Below are 20,840 nucleotides of genomic sequence, written 5' to 3'. Positions count from 1 at the left end.
TTTTAAAGTTGACAAAAATATTGTCAAGACATGCTTTATCTCTTGTGGGCCTGTTATTGATTGAGTGCAAATTGCACTGTCTTAGAAGGTTTTTCAACTCAGTCACAGTACGTTTATGTGTTGTTATATCAAAATCTGCATTCAGATCTCCTCCAATTACTATGTCATAATGCAGCCATCTGGTCCCTCTTAGTACATCTAACAGCATGTCCAATTTTTCTAGAAATACATTGATGATACCTTTAGGTGACCTGTAAAGGGATACTATTACTAACTTAAGACTGTCCATAACTATACCAGTGGCTTCAAAGGTCTGTTCCTCACATAAATAATCTAGGTCCAACTTAACAATGAAGCAGCTGAATGACATTAATATATATTGCCACACCACCTCTTATATGCAATTTTCTACAGTAACTATTTGCTACATTATAGTTATCAAGTTTGACAACTGGAAGTACACTCTCAGTAACCCAATGTTCACTCAGACAGAAAATATCAAATTTGTTATCTAGTCCAAAACTGTTTACAATAAATTCTTTATGTATTAGTCCTTGAACATTCAGATAGCAAATTTTAAGATCATAATTGTTGTTTATTTTAGATTGAATGTTTTGGTGAGGTGTTATGAAATTTGTTACACTACTTATCTCGTGGACTTCTTCATCTTGCTGCCTTCCACTAAAAAATCATTTAGACGGACAGGAGGTGCTGTTTTCCGTCTACCCGTAACACTTGATGCTGCTTCTCCTGCTGCAATTCTCATTTCTCCTTTTAGGGATACTGTAGTTACTGTTGCTGATGAAACTTCTGCTGTTACTGCTACTGTTACTTCCTTTTCCACTGCTGCTACTGATAATGCCACTGGTGACTGTGACACTTTACGTGTTTGCACAGTTGTAATTTTTTCATTGTAGAGTGTATCTGCAGATGTTCCTTCCTCATATGCTGTTGGTGCACTTTTCTTTTCTGTTGTCATTGGCAGAAAACCTGTTGCAGGTAATGCTATTTTTGCATAGGCATCCACTCCTGCTGTCTTTATCACCTGGAGAATTTCTTTGGCCAGCACTTTCTTGCCTGGTTGTTTCTGTGCAGTCCATGTCTAGTAAAATGCTCTCTTACTGAACTCGTTGCTTCATGAAAGTTGTGTGCACAAGACCACTACAAATCTTCCTGAATTTCCGATTTGTCACAATGATTTCTCTGTTTACACACGAGTCTTCTGTTAAGTCGTGTCTGTCAACAAATACCTTCGCCTGTGAAATTTTTCCTAGTGATTCTTTCAGTGTTCTTACAGCAAGACTGCTTTCATTTTTATAGACATTGTTTCCCCCTCCGATTATGACACAGTTGACGTCGCTTTTCACAGAACTTTCACAGTTTTTCAGCACTTCTCGTAGAGGAGCACCAGGTTTCGAAATTCCAGTCGCTTTATATTCAGACTGCATATCAGACATGATTGTAGCCAGTCCCTTGCCATGACTCATCGATAATGTGTATATTTCTTTCTTCTTCTTCTCTGTTTCCTTTTTTTGTCTCGTATTCAGTTTTATTACAAGTTGCTCTCACATGATTTTTCGTTTAATTGTATTTGATGGTAACGTGTTTCTGCTGGCACTAGACCACTGTGCACAATTCTGACAAAATTCAGCTGCATGATATTTGGGTAGATCCACTACATCAATCATAACTGCTTTTTTAAACTGTAGCATTTATTGTATAACATTTTATTTAAGTATTTTTGATGTAATGCAGAGTACAGCAAGATATGAAAGTGTTACATTTTATATAAACAGATTCACTTTTGCACATTTTAAAAATATTTTTATTTATGACTCAATTTTTACTGTCTTAAAAACTTTACACTTCAATGTTCTTATGTGCTCAATGTGCCTATTTAGAAAAATTGTTTAGTAATATCACCCTCCTCTGTGGGTACATTGTATCTATCAAATACTGTGAATTTGCTAGGTGTATTTGATTTATATAATATGAGTCAGTATTTTTTTAAATATTATGATTTATATAATCTGATTCAATTTTAGTGCTTTTTTCATACTTCTGAAATTTACCCATTTTTGATGCCCTAGTGTGCTTAATGTGCCCACATATTGTTATTATAAAACTATTGAGGACTTTCATCTGAAGCTCCACTGTACACCACTGAGAAGCCAAAGCCTACATGATAAATCAGGAAAATATGTCACGAATGTGGGATTGGAAGAACTGGAAGCTAGCAATAAAGTGAGGTGGAAACAGCTCTCAGAATCAAACTAAAAACTTTTAATGCCGGGAGAAGATCAGATCATGAGAAAGATCTTTAAAATTGGAGAAGAGATGAAAAAATGACTCTGAATTCTGTTAAATAAACATCTTGAGGAAAGGGAGTTACCAGATTCATGGAAAATTGCAGATGTCATTCTCCTCTTCAACATAGAACAATAGAAATATCAAGAATTACAGACCTATTCTATCTACATTTTACGAGTTCCTCACAAAACTCATTAGGAATTGACTGAGTCAGAAATTTGATTTTTATCAGCAAGTGGAACACGCAGGGTTCAGAAATGGATTTAGTATTACTACACATATCTAAGCTCCGCTACAGGAACATGCAGAAAATAAAGTTCTATGGCACATGCCCTTCATACACTACCAGGAGGCATTCATTGTATTGCAGTCCAAGCAATACTGAGGACCATGACCAGAGCCAGTATTGACTATACATCTCCCAATTCATCTGCAACATTTATGACAATGCAACTCTACACGTGAAAATAAAGGGAGATTGGATCACTGGAAAGGTTACCATGAGAAGGGGCATCAGACGAGGAGACACAGTCTCACCTAAGTTATTTATCTTGGCTCTGGTGGTTGTATTAAAATGTCCATCTGGGGGACAGAAACATATCAACATGGAAAACTGCTCAACCACCTTTTTCTCTGCAAATGATATCATCCTCTTTAGCAGAGACACAAACAAAATGTTAATAATGATCCAAGCATTCAAAGATACTTCCCAACCTGTAGCATCAAAATTGCCTTACAGAGGTCATGAACCCTGTCAATATTATATATGTTCTCCATTGAAAACACTGCTCTGAAAGCAATAAATTAATACATTTATCTGGTGCATAAAATCCAACTTGGAATAGATAACAAGGCAGTAGATATCACCTGGCAAATTGGGCTCACCTGAATGGCATTAGGAAACTTGGTTACATTTTCCATAAACTTCCTGTCCTACAAAATCTAAAAAGGAAGGTTTGCGATACATAAATCCTGCCAGTAACAACAATTGGACCCAAGACTATGACACAAGCAGCACAAATTGTTTCCGTGTCTGCCAAAGGACAATAGGCAGAGCAATACTTGGCGCGGGTCTGACAGAGAGAATCGAGAACAAAGAGATAGGAGGAAGACTGGGATTTTAAGATGTTGTCATGAGTATAGTGCAACTGAAGTGGCATTGGACAGGGCATGTGGATGGGAAGAAATTCAGATGGACCACAACACTGATACAATGCCGTCCAAGGGTGTCAAAAGTAGTGTCAGATGGCATCTGATGAGATGGAGAGACAGCTTCCTAGGAGACATGCAAAAACATGGATCCTTGAAAATATTGAGCTGGAAATCTTTGGAAGAGTACTACATCAAGGAATGGCTATCCAGTAACTGAAGAAGAAAAAAAAGTAGAATGTGATGGCATAGATTTGCAGAGACTATTTTTATGCTACTGATTTATAGTGCCAAACTAACACTGCTTTATTTTAACAGTGTCATTGTTGGCCAAATTATAACCTAGACTTATTTTCTGCCTGCCAAAGTATTACACAACAGTGTGTGGACAGCATCAGCACCCCTGCAACCCAGTTGCAACACAGAACCATTATATATCAGTTAATCAAAGCAAACTGCTCCAAGCATGCATCTTTCTGCCAGTGGCTGAAGTCCATTCAGAGCAGTGTTGTCACCTCATAGTGGAAGCAATAAACAAATGTTGCAGTGTACCACACCTTCATTCATGCTCACTCACTCATTCCACCAAACCTCCCACAGCGGATGTCCCATAAATTATGGCACTGGATGATTTATACCTTCTTTACCAGGTTCTTGTTATCAGTTTTTCTGACTGGTGTTTTCCTGTTGCTCTGAAGATGAATACTTAAGGTAAATATGAATATTCTGTGAGGAACACATCAAGTTTCTATTCTTCCACCTCCACCATTCAAAAATTGTGAAAATAAGTGACAGAAGAGCGCCTATGAACAAGTAAATAATAATGTAGTAATAACTCTGAATTCTGGAAAACTTTCCTCAGACACCACTGTATCATTGTTTTGGTCCATTTGAAGTTGTTCCTGGCCACATACCCTGCATAATGCTACTTCACTCTGGTTATATGCTCATCATGACACACCTCAATTTTCCTTATCTCTTTGTTCTTTCTCCTGTTTATCAGACTCACTCCAAGCATTGCTCTCTCTATTACCCTTTGACACGCCCAGTGATGATTTATACTGCTTATTATGTCATTGTTTCATGCCCATATGTTGTTACTGGCAGGATGCATATGTTATAAATCTTCCTCTTCAGATTTGTAGGTTAGTTGGTTTATGGAGAATATAACTAACATTCTCAAATGACATCCAGGTGAGCCCAATTCACTGGGTGATCTCTGCTGTCCTTTTATCTATTCCAAGTTGGATTTTACATCCCAGATACATGTATTCACATATTACTTCCAGAGTACGATTTCTATTAAGACCAAATGTACTGACTTCAGTCTTTTGGAGGATAATTTTGGGGCCTACAGGTTGAGAGGTATCTTTGAATTCTTGGATCATTGTTGACAGTTTGTTTGTATCACTGCTAGAAAGGATGATATCATCTGCAGAGAAAAGGTGGTTGAGTAGTTCTCCATGTTGATACCTCTCTGTCCTCAGGATAGACACTTTGCCTCCAAAGCCAGGATAAATAACACAGGAGAGATTGTCTCCCCCTGTGTCTGACACCTCTTCTCACAGGCACCTTTCCAGTGATCCAGTCTTCCTTTGTTTTCACATGTAGAGTTACATTCCGGTAAATGCAGCAGATTAATTTGTTGTATCTATAGTCAATTTGGTCTCTGTTCACCATCCTCAGTAACACCTTCTGGTAGTCTATAAATGTTGGGTGACATGGTCTTCGGACAACAGGAGAGACAGTGTGGTACGGGGGAGCAAGACTCACACATCTCTTGCAGTTGACTCACGTACTGTGGGCAGCCAATCTTCTTCTCAAGTCAGATGATCTTCACGAATTCTTCTTCTCTAAAGATTCCATCTGGTTAAGTGAATTTCCAAATAGGCTTCTTTTCTACTCTTGAAATGATTCTGTACTCTCAGGATATTCTTGTTCAACTCTGTTATATTTTCATCTCCACAATAAAACAATATCATAAGATTCACACAAGTGTTCAACTCTCGCGAGTCAACCCTGTCTTGGACCTTTAGAAACTAACAGATACAATTACAATGTGTTTGGTTTAGTAACCGTTATAAAACCAGTTCTTGCTTCTCGCAAGTCCGACACCCAAAAGTCAAAAGTAAGAGTCTTTAGTTCAGTACATAATTCATTTTTTGACAATAATACAGTCGTTACACCATCAAGGAATAGAGCATGCTTGCTCCTTGAACTGGACAAGCAGCTTCTCAGGCACACACTGCAAACACTTGTCCATGCTGATCAACTGTCACCATGACTCATGCAGTTTGTAATGATTGTTGTTAGAAATTTGCAAAATATAAATAAAAGATGCCTGTAATTCTCAATGTTCATGTTGTCACCTTTTTTGCACAGGAGAACATCTACATTTTTCCATGACTCTGGAATTTTCTATTCCCTGAAGCATTCATCTATTACAATTAGTAGTGTTCTTTGTCTCTCCTCCAATTTTAAGTTCCTCCCTCTTGATCTGTTCTTCTCCTGTTGCCTTACAATAATTGAATTGGCAGGATCCAGTTCTTCCAATTTCATATTAGTAATAAATCTTCGTGATTCATCATTAGGTTTTGGCTTGTAAGTGATGAACTGGAGAGCTTCAAATACAAGTCCTCTGTAGTTTTTATGATTTTGTTTCTTTTAAGCAACAAACTCTCTTTGGCCATTCTGAATGTTGTGGATTATAAGCTTCCCTTGACTGGAACAAATGACTCACATATTCACACTGATTTTGATGCTTTCATTGATCTGTCTTGTGTTTTGCGTTCTCCAAAGTCTTCTGATCACATGCTTTACATTTTTCTGGAGGTCTTTTTATTTATTTGGATGCACCTCTGACAATATTTTGCTTTCTTCTATATGTTGTTCTGTCTTGAAGCTGATTTTGGATTTTTTTAGAATGCACTGTCTTTCTTTACTGCTATTCTAGTGCTGCCAGTAATGTCTTTTGAGAGTTCGTTCAATTCATAACACCCAAGTTTTTTGTTGGTAAGTATCTGTCTATGTATTGATTGAACTCACTTCTTTTCTCTTTCAGCTCCTTTATTGTAGGTTGGGTCTCCTTTCCATCAAAAATTTTCTGAGAATGTGGATCTTAGATCTAACTAGCCTGTTGAAGTAATTTATGACTGACCCACCTGCACACATGTGGTTGTTCGATGTGAGGATGTAATGTATTTAATTTTTAACCGTGCTCTCAGAATTTTACCAGGTCCACTTCATTTTTGGATTTTTCTTGTAAAGTGTGTTCCAGTTACATAAGCATTCTCTGGTATGAAAATCCAACATCATTTGTCCTCTCTGTTTCACGTTGGTGGTCCAAATTATTGGATGAAGAAGTCTTCTGTGGGCTTCCCTCCTAACTTGGTATCAAAATTGCCAAATATTGAGGAGAACATGGTTCTTTCTGAATTCTTTGCTGTCTTCAGGTCCCCAAGAATTGTTTTAATTCTTCATCAGTTGAAGTGCAGTTAGGTGAGTATGCAATAATATTTCGAAGTCTAATCTTAGCAGGCAGCCCAAGAATCATGTAGATCACTCTGTCTGAAATGGGCATGGTCTTGGTGGTAAGGTTGTTGTGAATTAGCAGAGCTACACCACCAATAAACCAATTTATGTCTGAGTTATCCTGAAATAGGATATACTCAGACTTTGACTGTAGTTGCTTCCCTTTTGAGCCTCATCTCACTGATTCCAAGTATGCCTCTTTTGATACCGTGTAATTCAATCCAAAGAGCTGAAATATTCTTCAAGTCTCATGGTGTAAATATTATGTGCTGCATCATATATAGTGTAGTTCAAGTTGTTCCAGTTTCCTTTGTGTTTATTTCATTGTTTGATTTGATAGTCGAATTTAACACTCCCTCACCTCCCACCACTCCCTCAGAATCCACTGGACTCATTTTAAAGTTAGATTTTTCCTTCTACATCTACATCTGGATCTATACTTTGCAAACCACAGTGAACTTTGGTGGCAGAGGGTACATTCCACTGTAACAGCCATTATGGCTTTCTCCTGTTACATTGACATGTGAAGCATAGGAAGAATGATTGTTTAAATGCCTTTGCGCATGCTGTAATTAATATAATCTTGTCCTTACATTCCCTATCAAAGCAATACATAGTGGCTTGTACTGTTTTCCTGCAACCATCATTTAAAACTCGTACTTGAAACTTCATTAGCAGACATGTAAAAAGTATGTTTCCTTCATTCCTCTTTCAATGATTTTAGGACTGATTAATTTAACTTTGTATCAAATTATTTTTTTGCATTTTCAGTTCTGTGGGGTAATACTGAAGCCCAGAGGAAGCATCCATGTCACATGCATTTTATTTTAATTTTTAAGTGCCTTTTCTGATCAGTAAATTACAACTCTGTGACAATTCACAGTAGTACATGAGAATGTAAGATTGGTTATGAATGATACCGAATTGTCTGATGAGAGAAGAAACTGGTATGTTCATATAGGCCAGGATGGATTCGCTGTCAGCTATTCACAAGTTTTATCAGTTATAATCCCCAGACATTTCCAATGATTAGTACTATCATTAATCATAGTAATTTAAGATGTACTTTTCAGACTTTCTCAGGACAGATTCCATCTGTCTTCAAGAGCCTGCCACATCAGTTATTTCAAGATCTCTGCAACTCTCTCCCTCAGGCAAACAAACCTTTGACAATTCCTGATGCTTTCACTCTATATGTTCATTATCCCCTCTCCCACACACTTGAGCAATTCTCTAGGATGGGTCACATGAGTGATTACAAGTGATCTGCATTGTAGACTGATTGCATTTCCCCACTTTTCTAGCGATAAATTGAAGCCTGCTACCTACCTTGCCCACAAATGGGCCTATGCGATTGTTCCATTTCATGTCCCTACTAAGTGTTACACCCATGCATCCATTTATTTGTGTGAGTTTACAGATTCCATTTATGAATCACTGATATTAAATTCTTAGCATTCTACTTTTTTTTCTTTTTTTTTTTTCGCTTTGTTAAGCGCACAGTTTAACAACTTTGACATTTAAAACAAGTTCCCAATCTCTACACCACTTTGAAATCTTATCAAGGTCTGAATGAATATTTATACAGCTTCATTCAGACTGTACTTCATTGTAGATAAGTGCATCATCCGTAAAAAATCTGAGACTACTGTTAATATTGTCAGAGTGAGGAAAGATTTGGATTATAGCTTCTCATGCTTGTCTAATGTGGATTGAGGACATTGGAGCGTTGTACAGGAATTAATTGAGATTTGGATGGACAAATATTTTAGTGCATGTTCACCTCAGGATAAGAAGCTGAAGAAGAACAAGTGCTCATATAGAGCCAGGTCATAACTCATTGAGATAAACCTGTTCCCATCTGGATTGTGAGAGGAAACCACCTGCTACCACAGTCATTGCATACACCTTTGTAATTATCATAGGAATATTGTGGTAGTCTAAGGTGTTGTTCACATGAAGCCATCACAGACTAAATTAACAATACTTTGCACTGACTTTGAAGAACAGCATAGAATATTAGCACACAGTCAGCTTGTTTCTCTCTGTTTGAAGCATACTGCAATTGAATAGCTCTTCAACATAGACGCTTTTCATTTTTATGGACAAAGCAACAGGAGTAATATTGTAATCATTATAAGTAAATAATTTTTGTCCCTCTCTGAGTATTTATAGACTGAATGATGACTTATTCTACACAATACTGCCAGTCTTCTGTGTTCCCTGTTCCACGTTCTGCTGACAACTGCTTCTCCTTTCATTTTTGCTGGTTTGATTTTCTGCACTCTTTTTTGAGACCACTAATTCTGTCATAGCATAGAATTTCTGTGCAAATTAGACTTTGTTTATTTGGAACTTCAGGTTATTTGTAGTTTATAAATTCTTTCTGTGTATTATCAAATTTGTCAGTCAATGCTGTGTTGTTATCTTTCCCTTTGTATTCCTCTTTATTGTGGGTAAAGTGAATGACAGCATTCTCAAGAAAAATGTTTTCAAAGTCTATAATGATGAAATGGCATGTTGCCTACTTATAATGTTTAAGGCATAACCAAAAAGGTGAATTCCGCTTGATGAACGAGCTTTTCGGTTTTCAGTAAGCTAAAGACGGTAAAACTAAAATAGTTGATACTGGTGTTTATTTGTTGTATTTAGTTTGCATTTGATGCTTCTGAGTATTATTAGTAACTACACTACAGTCCCTAAACATAGACACAGAAAGAGTAACATCACTCAGTGACATATACTTTTGGTATCCTGACCCTTGGCACCCACATCTTTGAGATGAAAGCTGTAGTTATTTCTGAGCCTTTTGATGGAACACATTGGCTGTTGGTCTTTCTGGAGGTAGTATACCTGAATCTTGGTAACAATACAAAATAAGTCTGGCATCTCTGCAACTGATGAGTTACTTCCTGGGTAGCGCTATATTATCCAGCCAAATTCAATGGATTTTGTGTTTCATTTCCATTGAATAATCTTTGTGCTTTTCACATAACATATGACATAAGGTTATCAATTTATGGGTTTGAGTCCAGGAATGTCATCCCACATGGAAATTGCAACTAGTCTTGTCTTTAATGTTACTATTTTTCTGTGATAGCCACAAACAGGGTAGAAGTGAGCGACAATTACTGCAGCTCTTCATTAGCTCTGAGATATTGTGGTCATCTGACTGCTTTGGCTCACAGTTTTCATCTTGCTAAAGCCCAGATTTTTAGCGCTTTTGTTATAGATCTACAAGCAGCCACATCAATATTGATTTTTGTTGCTTTGAATTATAGTGTGGAGAATTCCTAAACCTGACTTCTGAACTTTGCTTATTGAATGCAAATGTCTCACAAATGTTAAATGGTTATATGGTTGTATGTCAGCTATCAAGGCTTCCTGAATGTGAAAAATCATTCATTCCAGAAGATTTTTCCTTAAACAAGAAAATTCGTTTGTGATGTGTTTTGCAGAAAAGCACTCGCCCCAAACACAGTATAAAGGTTTGTAACTTTCCCCACTACCTTCACACCTCCATTAAACACAAAGTGAACAGTACATCACAAATGTTAGACCTTTTTCTACTTGCGACTCTATTTTACAATGCTCAGATAATGTTAATAAATTTCAACTATGCAAATTCCAATATGTCGATGGAGGACAAACACTAGAACTTCAATTAAGAAAATGACAGTTGATAAATACAGTTATAAATGCAGTCACCTGATTGGAAGGTGCCAGATGTCAGGCAGCTGGTTGCATGTTGCCAGTAGCTGGTAGCCAGTCGCGGTGAAAGAGCGAGAAAACTTAAAAGTGTCAACAGTTCTGTGCTTGACGCAGGCATGGCCTGTTTTGCAGAATTATTTCTGGAAGTTTTTGCTGTTGCTGGTGGGTTGCAAAGCAAAGTGAATCATCTTTGAAGTTCCATTAGATTGATATCTTTAGCAGACAGAAGAAATTTGATTTAAAATGTCAAGGAAGGCGTGGATTTGAACTCGAGACTTCATGTCTACATTGTGTGATGCTTACTACTAGACCATGATACAGCATCGTAACAACTTGAGAAAAAGAATATACTTCCTCCAGACACTTTTGCATCCTACAGTGTTGTCACTTTCTGCGTAGAACCAGACTTAGAATTCTGAGGAGTGGCCATTTTATCGGCTGCCTTTGATGAATTACTCAGTCTCTGCAGTGGTCCAGCGGCGGCCAGGTTTTACGTCTCAGAAAGTATATTGACATCCAACAGAGAGATCTGGATACAATATTGTCATGACATTCACATACATCAGAGTTAAGCCCACCATTCTTTTTGCCCCATGATAGCGAGGCCAAATGGCAATGGATACACTGTTCCTGTATGAACCAGATGATACTCAGGATGACTATAGAAAACACCTCATCACCAGTACCAAAGAACAAGGCAAATGGCTCACATAAGGTCCTGGACACCCAGAAGAAAGATCTATAACACCAAGCACCAGCCAGTGAGATAGAGACTGAGAGACTTGGTATCGATTTTTATGTGTGTGAAGAAAGTGGAACTATCAGAAAAGTTACTAAAGAAGCACTGTGGGCTGTATCGTATCCTTTGTAGCATGTCAGATGTTACATATGGAGGTGAGAATTATGACCCTTCATTGAGAAGATACTGTTACAGTACCAAATTGCAAAGTGGTGATGGGAGGTTCAAGGAAGCTGGAGACCCACTTGATTGTGAAGCTTCAGTGGGGGGAGTGACCTTTGAAGCTCATTGCAGTAAAGAGAATGCAACAACACTACTGGAATATGAGGCTTTGCCAGTTTCAAAGTACAGAGAACCACTGCCAAGATCTAGATCCAGGGTACTGTAGATAGCTCCAATGAAAATTTATGAAACAGCATGTCACTGTTTCTGCAAAAGAGTGAGTTATGCAGTGAGCTGTAAAGCATGCAGTGTGGCGTAACAGGTAGCATAGCTGGATAGCTTGCTGTGACTCACCAGTACAGACCCGACCACTAACAGTTATTTGTTATTTAGTATTTATCATTTCTGGAAGGTTACTGAAATATCTTATGTCTGTGTATTCTGGAATATTTGATGTTTGTATAAATACCAGCATTCTGGAATATTCAATACTTGTACAAAGAGCTACAGTCTCTGTTCATGAGATCCCTTCTGTTCTGCCTGAACATTGGCATCAGTAATAAATGTGCTTTTAGGTCCAAGTGCTGTACTTAATTGATGACCCTGGCTCTGGATTTGGAGTTGGGTGTGGTTACAACATGGCTATATTGGACTGCCCCCTTGAAATCTTGGTTGTGTTGAAGACTGATCTGTAGTAAAACCCAAGGTCAATTTTAGGTTGAAAGATGATAATTTTGTTGTGTGTTGGCACAGCCAACAAATGAGAAAGCCCACAGTACTTCTTAGTAAGTTTTCTGATAGTCCCTCTTTCTTCACAGACTAAATCTTATGCTCACACCATATTTGCAGGCACTTTTCTATATTTAATGCATTTTTCATTGTAAAAACAAAGTTGCAAGGAAAATTCAGAAAACATATATTGTATTAGATAATGGTCAAGTCTCCGATGATTATTTTGATGCATAATATGTACATAGATCATAAGAAAACTAGGAGTAATTCAGGTGATGTCCACCACTTAACTTTTACCAAGTTTTCTATACAATGCAAGAAAATATGAAAAACAGATGCAAACAAGTATAAATTGGAATACGAGTAATATACTTAGTGCAATTCAATCAATGAGTACACACATGGATTTGTAATCAAGAATAATTATATGACAGTCAACAGAACACTGTGGAATGAATCCAGCCTCTGATTTATACAAATCAAACACAAATATTGGAATTATTTATATCACTCAGTATTATGAATGCAGCAAAAATCTAACAAAATATGGTCAACAAACTTACACTGAAATTTAAATAGAGCAATACATGAAAGAATCAGTAAACAGGAGCAAATTTGTGTAAGTCTGTAGAATATCAGCTGCTGTTTTGTACAAAACGAATATGAATGTGGAAGAATTTCCATCAATCAACAATAAAACAACATGATAATACAAAGACAGTAACTTGTTCTCGAGAGGAACAGTTACTGTTGATGACCATGCAGCTTTTCCCTGGAATAAATGATGACTAACTGACAACCTCAGCGGCCGACAGGTGTTGTAGATATACCTCGATGTGGACATCTGAAAATGTGTTCCCCGACTGGGACTCGAACCCGGGATCTCCTGCATACATGGCAGATGCTCTATCCATCTGAGCCATCGAGGACACAGATGAATAGCGCAACTGCAGGGACTTATCCCTCGCACGCCTCCCGTGAGACTCACATTCCCAACTGTCCACAATTCTACATATGTATTGTACCTTATAGACATTTGCCCATCCACTCATTACTCGTGCATGCTTTGGCTATTCCCGTAAGAGTTTGGGCAACCTGTGCGCATTCGAACAGACAAAGGTCAATGGCTGGGTAGCCTTTAACTATATATACGAAGACAGTAACTTGTTCTCGAAAGAACAGTTACTGTTGATGACCGTGCAGCTTTTCCCTGGAATAAATGATGACTAACTGACAACCTCAGCTGCTGACAGGTGTTGTTGACGTACCTCGATGTGGTCAGCTGAAAATGTGTGCCCCGACTGGGACTCAAACCCGGGATCTCTTGCTTACATGGCAGACACTCTATCCATCTGAGCCACCGAGGACACAGGTGAAGAGCGCAACTGCAGGGACTTATCCCTTGCACGCCTCCCGTGAGACTCACATTCCCAACTGTCCACAATTCTACATATGTATTGTACCTTATAGACATTTGCCCATCCACTCATTACTCGTGCATGCTTTGGCTATTCCCGTAAGAGTTTGGGCAACCTGTGCGCATTCGAACAGACAAAGGTCAATGGCTGGGTAGCCTTTAACTATATATACGAAGACAGTAACTTGTTCTCGAAAGAACAGTTACTGTTGATGACCGTGCAGCTTTTCCCTGGAATAAATGATGACTAACTGACAACCTCAGCTGCTGACAGGTGTTGTTGACGTACCTCGATGTGGTCAGCTGAAAATGTGTGCCCCGACTGGGACTCGAACCCGGGATCTCTTGCTTACATGGCAGACACTCTATCCATCTGAGCCACCGAGGACACAGGTGAAGAGCGCAACTGCAGGGACTTATCCCTTGCACGCCTCCCGTGAGACTCACATTCCCAACTGTCCACAATTCTACATATGTATTGTACCTTATAGACATTTGCCCATCCACTCATTACTCGTGCATGCTTTGGCTATTCCCGTAAGAGTTTGGGCAACCTGTGCGCATTCGAACAGACAAAGGTCAATGGCTGGGTAGCCTTTAACTATATATACGAAGACAGTAACTTGTTCTCGAAAGAACAGTTACTGTTGATGACCGTGCAGCTTTTCCCTGGAATAAATGATGACTAACTGACAACCTCAGCTGCTGACAGGTGTTGTTGACGTACCTCGATGTGGTCAGCTGAAAATGTGTGCCCCGACTGGGACTCGAACCCGGGATCTCTTGCTTACATGGCAGACACTCTATCCATCTGAGCCACCGAGGACACAGGTGAAGAGCGCAACTGCAGGGACTTATCCCTTGCACGCCTCCCGTGAGACTCACATTCCCAACTGTCCACAATTCTACATATGTATTGTTCCTTATAGACATTTGCCCACCCACTCATTGCTCTTACGGGAATCGCCAAAGTGTGCGTGAGTAATGAGTGGGTGGGCAAATGTCTATAAGGTACAATACATATGTAGAATTGTGGAAGTTGGGAATGTGAGTCTCACGGGAGGCGTGCAAGGGATAAGTCCCTGCAGTCATGCTATTCATCTGTGTCCTCGGTGGCTCAGATGGATAGAGCGTCTGCCATGTAAGCAGGAGATCCTGGGTTCGAGTCCCGGTTGGGGCACACATTTTCAGCTGTCCACATCGAGGTATATCAACAACACCTGTCGGCAGCTGAGGTTGTCAGTTAGTCATCGTTTACAATGTGATAAATTTGCAGCATTCCAAGTGGCCTGGCAGTTAACCAAGGTCGTGTTGCCAGTCCCTAAACAAATTCCCAGTTTTCTGCTAGGGCAGTTGGAGTAGATTTAGGCGACATCTCTTCATATGACTGGCATTTGGCTAGTGGGAACTATTATCTGATAGTTTACTGCAAGTGTGGCTCTACTATCTGCTTAGTACGGCCAACAATGACTTGTAGCCATCCCTGTTGCCATCCATCCTTCCTAGCAGACAGATAAGTAGGTTTGTTGATGCTCTTAGCTGCTTGTAGAAGTTTGCAGCTATCTGCTTCATTTATTCTATGACTTCCAGCTCTTCACATAAGTAGTATGCTGGGAAGTCGGTCAGCATGTGGAATATCCTCTGCAGCACCTTATTTTGAAGCATCTGGAACCTCTGTATGTGAGTCTTAGCAGCATTGCTCCAACAATGCTGGCATAGTCCATAGCAGGCTAAAGGAACATCTGGTAGATAATGAGTCTGTAGTTGCTAGAATGTTGAGATTTTGCAATAAAGAGTAGGTGTAGTGCCCAAGCCATTGGTATGTCCTGCTTCTAACTTTCTGGACATGTTGCTGCCACATAAGTTGTCTGTCAAAAAGACTCCAAGATATTTTATCATGTTAATACAATGGATTGGTTCCCCAGGAAGATGGACTTCTGGGATGGATGGCCTGTGGCATTTTGTGATGATCATGTCCTGGCTCTTGGTTGCATTGAAGCCAATACACCGTTTTGATGCCCAGGCTTCTCACTTATGACAGGAGTCTGAAAGTTCTTGGGGCGGTGCTTGGGGCCACCTGCTTCTGGGGACAATTGCTGTGTCATAGTCACAAACAGCATGCAACATTCACAGCATCTAAGGTAAGTTCGAGGTGTACATACAGAACAGTACAAGACCAAGCACTTACCTGTGTGGCTTGCTGGCTTGAGCTAATGTCTCTGATTTTGAAAGATGACAAAATTTCACCATTTGAGGTAGATTTCCAATAATTTAATGTATGATGTGGAGAAGCACAACAGGAAGAGTTTATACAGGAGCCCTTTTCGCCAAAACCTACTGAAGGTACATGATATATTGACGAAGACTGACCCACAGAACTTCCAGGCAGAGAAATTGTTTTATAGAATAGCCTTCTCCAAATTGCTCTTCAGCAACAATGCTAATCTCTCAGAGTTATTGTTGTAGTCTCTTGAGGATGATTTTCTCTAAGACCTTACTTAGGATCAGAAGGCTTATTGGCCCATGGCTCTTGGGTACTGCATGGTTCTTTCCTGGTTTTGGCACTGTCAAGATGTCTATGATGGATTTGAAGATTATTGCTATGGCATTGTCCACCTCTCAAGATGGCTCCTTGAGAAATTTGGCTGAAATGTCATCAGGAATAAGGGCTTTGTTCATGAGTAACCCTCTGATGATTCAGCAGACTTCTTGTGGTGTCACCACTGGTGGTAGTGAGCCATCTTTTCCTTCTGAAGCAGCAGCAAGGTAAGTGGTGAGATTCTCTTGCACTCTTTGTATGTGTTTTATGTCCTGAGGCTCCACCATTTGCTGGAATTTATCCTCAAACACGTCAGCTAAGGCATTTGCATAGCCCTGTGGCATAAAAGCTGTCCCATCCATGCTCTGTAAAGGTGGCAGTCATTGATGTATTCTTGCAAAATAATGCACTAAATCTGACATTGCCACATCTGGCTGCATCCCACCTAGTTTTCCTTGCCATCTCCTGTAATGCTCAATGAGCACTGCCTTTAACCACCTTCATAGTAGACTGACTCACCACTTCACTAGAAGTCCCCTAATCAGGTTTCAATCAATGTTGACTTGGCTGCTCTCTCTGATCATTGCCAAGATCTCCTCTGACAGTGATGGAGCATGGCAATCATAGCTTCTTCTTACAGGTGTTGAGGAGGTAGTTCTGTCGATATTGTGTTATCAAGTCTCTCAATATCATCATCCCAATCAGTGGTATTGGTTTGATGAATTTCTGCTAGGCGAGTTGTAATACCTCTGCGAATCTTGTTTCCTTTGTGTTGAGGCATTGTATCCCTCGCCCTGGTTCCTCTGCCAGTCACAAGATTACTGTGAACTGATGGAAGTGCATAGACAACTTCCACAGCAACAAATCTGCAGAAGCCTTGCAAATGGCAATGTGGAGATCATCTAGCCATATGGTAGGCTCTTCATGACCACAAATTTGTGCATGGATCTGTTCACCTGCCTGGAAGACACGACATCCACTGATGGCTATGTTTCTAGAGTTCCAGACCGTGTGCTTCATATTGAAATCACCAGCGATAAACAGCTTTCCTGAATGGAGTGGTAAGTCTTATGCATCTTCAGAATGAAGACATCCCTTCAGTGGTTGATACATGGATGTGAAAGTCATCACTCCTTGGTGGCTTCAGCTGCAATAGCTGTTGCCACCATTGTATGGAGGGGCTGTGTAATGTCAGACTGATCTTCGGATGTAAAACGCCACGATACCTCCAGCCACTAATCTGTTGCTCCTGTAGCAGGTACAACTCGCTACATTTGCTCAGAGTCCATGCTTGAGTATGGTAAATCTATCTTGTGGCTGCTTCTTGTATTGTGCAAATGAAAATTATTTCCTAATAAAAGTTTATTTAAATTTTCTTTGGCATAAATTAGAGACTGTAGATGTAAAGTCTGTAAACTGTGGGGACTGTCATGTTAAACGATCCGTATCAACTTCTGTAAGTCTGTCTGGAAGGCAAATCTAGAATATATGTGATTGCTTTCTTTTACCATTGGGAAATGTATGTCGACACTTGTGTATTTCCTCACAGTGGTATTCCATACGCAGGTGTGAGTGGAATAACACATAAAAACAGAATAGTAATACTGACTTTCATCTTAATTTATGTAATTAAAATATTACTCCTTCTATTTTGTTGCTTAAGTAATCTATGTTTCCATCCCCATGACAATCTTTTATCAATCACAAGTCCTAGTATTTCACATTTTTATTCTCAGATTTTGTTGTTCTGAGAGTGAAATAAAGTTTTTATGTTTTTAATTTGATAAGAGACAGCTGGTTGGCTCAACACCAGTTAGTAGTCACGTCAGTTATTTCTCTGTTCTAATTCTGAACATTTGGTTAGTTTTTACCAGTTGTTATTAGTGTGTTTTTGTTGGTGAGGAGTACATTCTCACATGGTATGTGAAGTAAGAAATCATTTATATAAATAAAGAGGAGAAAAAGTTCCATTTGTCAGTGTGGAGTGCATTCTCACTCAGTATGTGATGTAATAAATCATTTATATGAACAATGGGCAGAAAAAGTTCAAGTACTGACCCATGGCCCTGTGTCCGTGGCAGAACAGCAGCCAAGTCTGCGAATTCCCCCCCCCCCCCCCCCCTCCCTCTCACACACTCACTCACTCCACTCACTCACTCACACCCACCCACACACACACACACACACACACACACACACAGACAGACAGACAGACAGAGAGAGAGAGAGAGAGAGAAAGAGAGAGAGAGAGAAATATCTTTCTGTAGATTTTTCTACATAGATTTTGGACATTTTGTAACTTGTAAGGTAGATGTAATAAAAATTAAGCATTATTGAAAAATAGTATGTAAATGAGCTACATATTTAGGGCCAGTCAATCAAATGAAACTAAGACAGATTCAAAAAAGTAAGTCAACTATTTATTATTTCAAAAGTAATCACCATAACTCTTAATAGATTTATCCCACTGTGAGGCATGTGGGTGTGCCCACATTTTGCCAAGATTGTTTTGACAATGCTGTACAAGTTTCACTGGGAAGCCTTTACACCTCCTCCATACAGTCCCAATATCTCCCCATGCGATTTCCATATTTTTGGAACCCTGAAGAAAGACAGTCATGGCTGTCAATTTGCTTTGGATGAAGAGGTGCACACCTGGGTACACACATGGTTTCATAGGCAACAGCAAACATTTTTACATGATGGCATTGACTGTCTTGTCACACAGTGAGACAAATGTATTAACAGATATGGCAATTACTTTTGAAATAATAAACAGTTTACTTACTTTTTTTCCATCTATCTCATTTTCATATGTCTGCCCCTTATATTCATTTCATTAAAAAAGAAATGAGTCAGAGGCTGTAAAATGAAAACAGCTGAAGGGATCATAATACCATAATGCCAATGCCTACAGAATGAGTTGTAGTCTCTATTAAGAGGGACATAGGCATACACCCATGTAACAACACAGCAAACATGGGCACACTTCAACTATCCACTGTGTTCATTAGTGTTGTTAACAGAGAAATCGAGGCTTCAATAAAAGAACATGTAGTTTTAGTGAGTTTCTTTGCAGCGGAAGGAGTGGAGGGAATGGTAATTCATTGAAGAATGGTACACGAGTACAAAATGCACTGCATGTCGGTTGCAAGGGTCAATGTGTGTCCCAAGCTGATAGGTTGGCCACGACTGCACAATGACTCCATCTATTGGACCACAAGCTGTCCTAACCATCACTAAGACAAGGGTAAAATCAAAACTACATAGCTGAATGAGGAGACAACATGGGTGGTGGGGCAACAACAGTGCTGGTGTGTTTTGTTAGTGTGGGTTGCATATATTCAAGGGCCTATGTGATTGGTTTATGACCCTCTCCCCCTCCCCTTAACCTATTGTTCCGTTAACTGATTTATGAACCTCTGGGGGTTGATTTATGAACCCTGAGGGTAATTCTCCTTCTGAAAAACCCTCCAACCCCTCCCTCTTCCCCAACCCTATGGGAAACCACTTCATTGGTACAAGCATACTTTTGACATCAAATTAATTACCTAATTAATTAAACTGATCAATTAATTAACCTTTCCCACTCTGGGAAATCCCCAGCACCCTTCTCAATCCCCCACCTGGAAATTTTCATGAAAAGGACTGGTGCTCGAGAGGAAGGATCTCATGACAGGAAATTCAAATCAAAGTCAATTACATAGCAAAGGATATACTATTTATTTATAAAATTCAGTTGGTAGGGAATGGATCTCTCTTTTTATTTGGTGGGAAAAGCTCATCATTCTCTCTGTTTGGGAAGAAGCAGGTCTTGTAAAATACATTAAAAAGAAGTAATTAAATAGATCACTTTTTTCCAATCATGCAAAGAATAACATCATGAAATTGACATCAACATAACTCACCACACTTAATTACACTGCTCAAAATCTTCCTACTGCACCTGTGCATCAACCTCAGGGTAGATCTGCCTGCTGCTTCCTGTGTTCCCACACACACAGGTTGGGAGAGAGGTTACACTACACTTGCTCACACTTGCGACTGCTATTGGCTGCCACACCATCAGCCGCCTCACATATTACCATGTATGCATATTGGTAGAGAGGTGCACAGGTTGAAAGTAGCACCAATCCCTGAACAAAGCAGCAAGTGAGACAACCCTTTGATACTGATACATGAGAAATTCCTGTTGAAACACATAACCCCTCTCTCTCTCTCTCTCTCTCTCTCTCTCTCTCTCTCTCTCTCTCTCTCTCTCTCTCTCTCTCTCTCTCACTCACTCACTCACTCTCCCCCTCTCTCTCAAGTCGTAACTCCCTGCTGTGTGCCACTGCTAGGCCTGCATGTGCCATAGTTTGCATCAAACCAAATGCAAACAAACTAGCATTTGTGTGGGAAACCCCCAAGCCTTCGCCTGCTGGATACTGGTGCACATGAGAACTCCCTCCAAGACAAATGCCTGACTGGGTTTTGATTCATATGTACTGCTGAAGTCAATAAATTTATTGACTAATTTCTGCTCATGTGGTTGTGATGTAGGGTATATA

The 20,840-nt window shown here is 39.5% G+C and overlaps 1 non-coding gene across 1 annotated transcript; it reads right to left on the bottom strand.

Moving 5' to 3' along the window:
- Nucleotides 1-13,189: 13,189 nt before the first annotated feature.
- Nucleotides 13,190-13,263, bottom strand: Trnat-ugu (transfer RNA threonine (anticodon UGU)). Its single transcript has one exon. It is a non-coding gene; the product is annotated as a tRNA-Thr (tRNA).
- Between the last annotated feature and the right edge of the window lie 7,577 nt (nt 13,264-20,840).

The sequence above is a fragment of the Schistocerca serialis genome, chromosome 8 (assembly GCF_023864345.2).
Source record: "Schistocerca serialis cubense isolate TAMUIC-IGC-003099 chromosome 8, iqSchSeri2.2, whole genome shotgun sequence".
NCBI classification, from domain to species: domain Eukaryota; kingdom Metazoa; phylum Arthropoda; class Insecta; order Orthoptera; family Acrididae; genus Schistocerca; species Schistocerca serialis.
The sequence above is the reverse complement of the archived record's forward strand: the minus strand, read 5'-3'. Positions and strand labels throughout refer to the sequence as shown.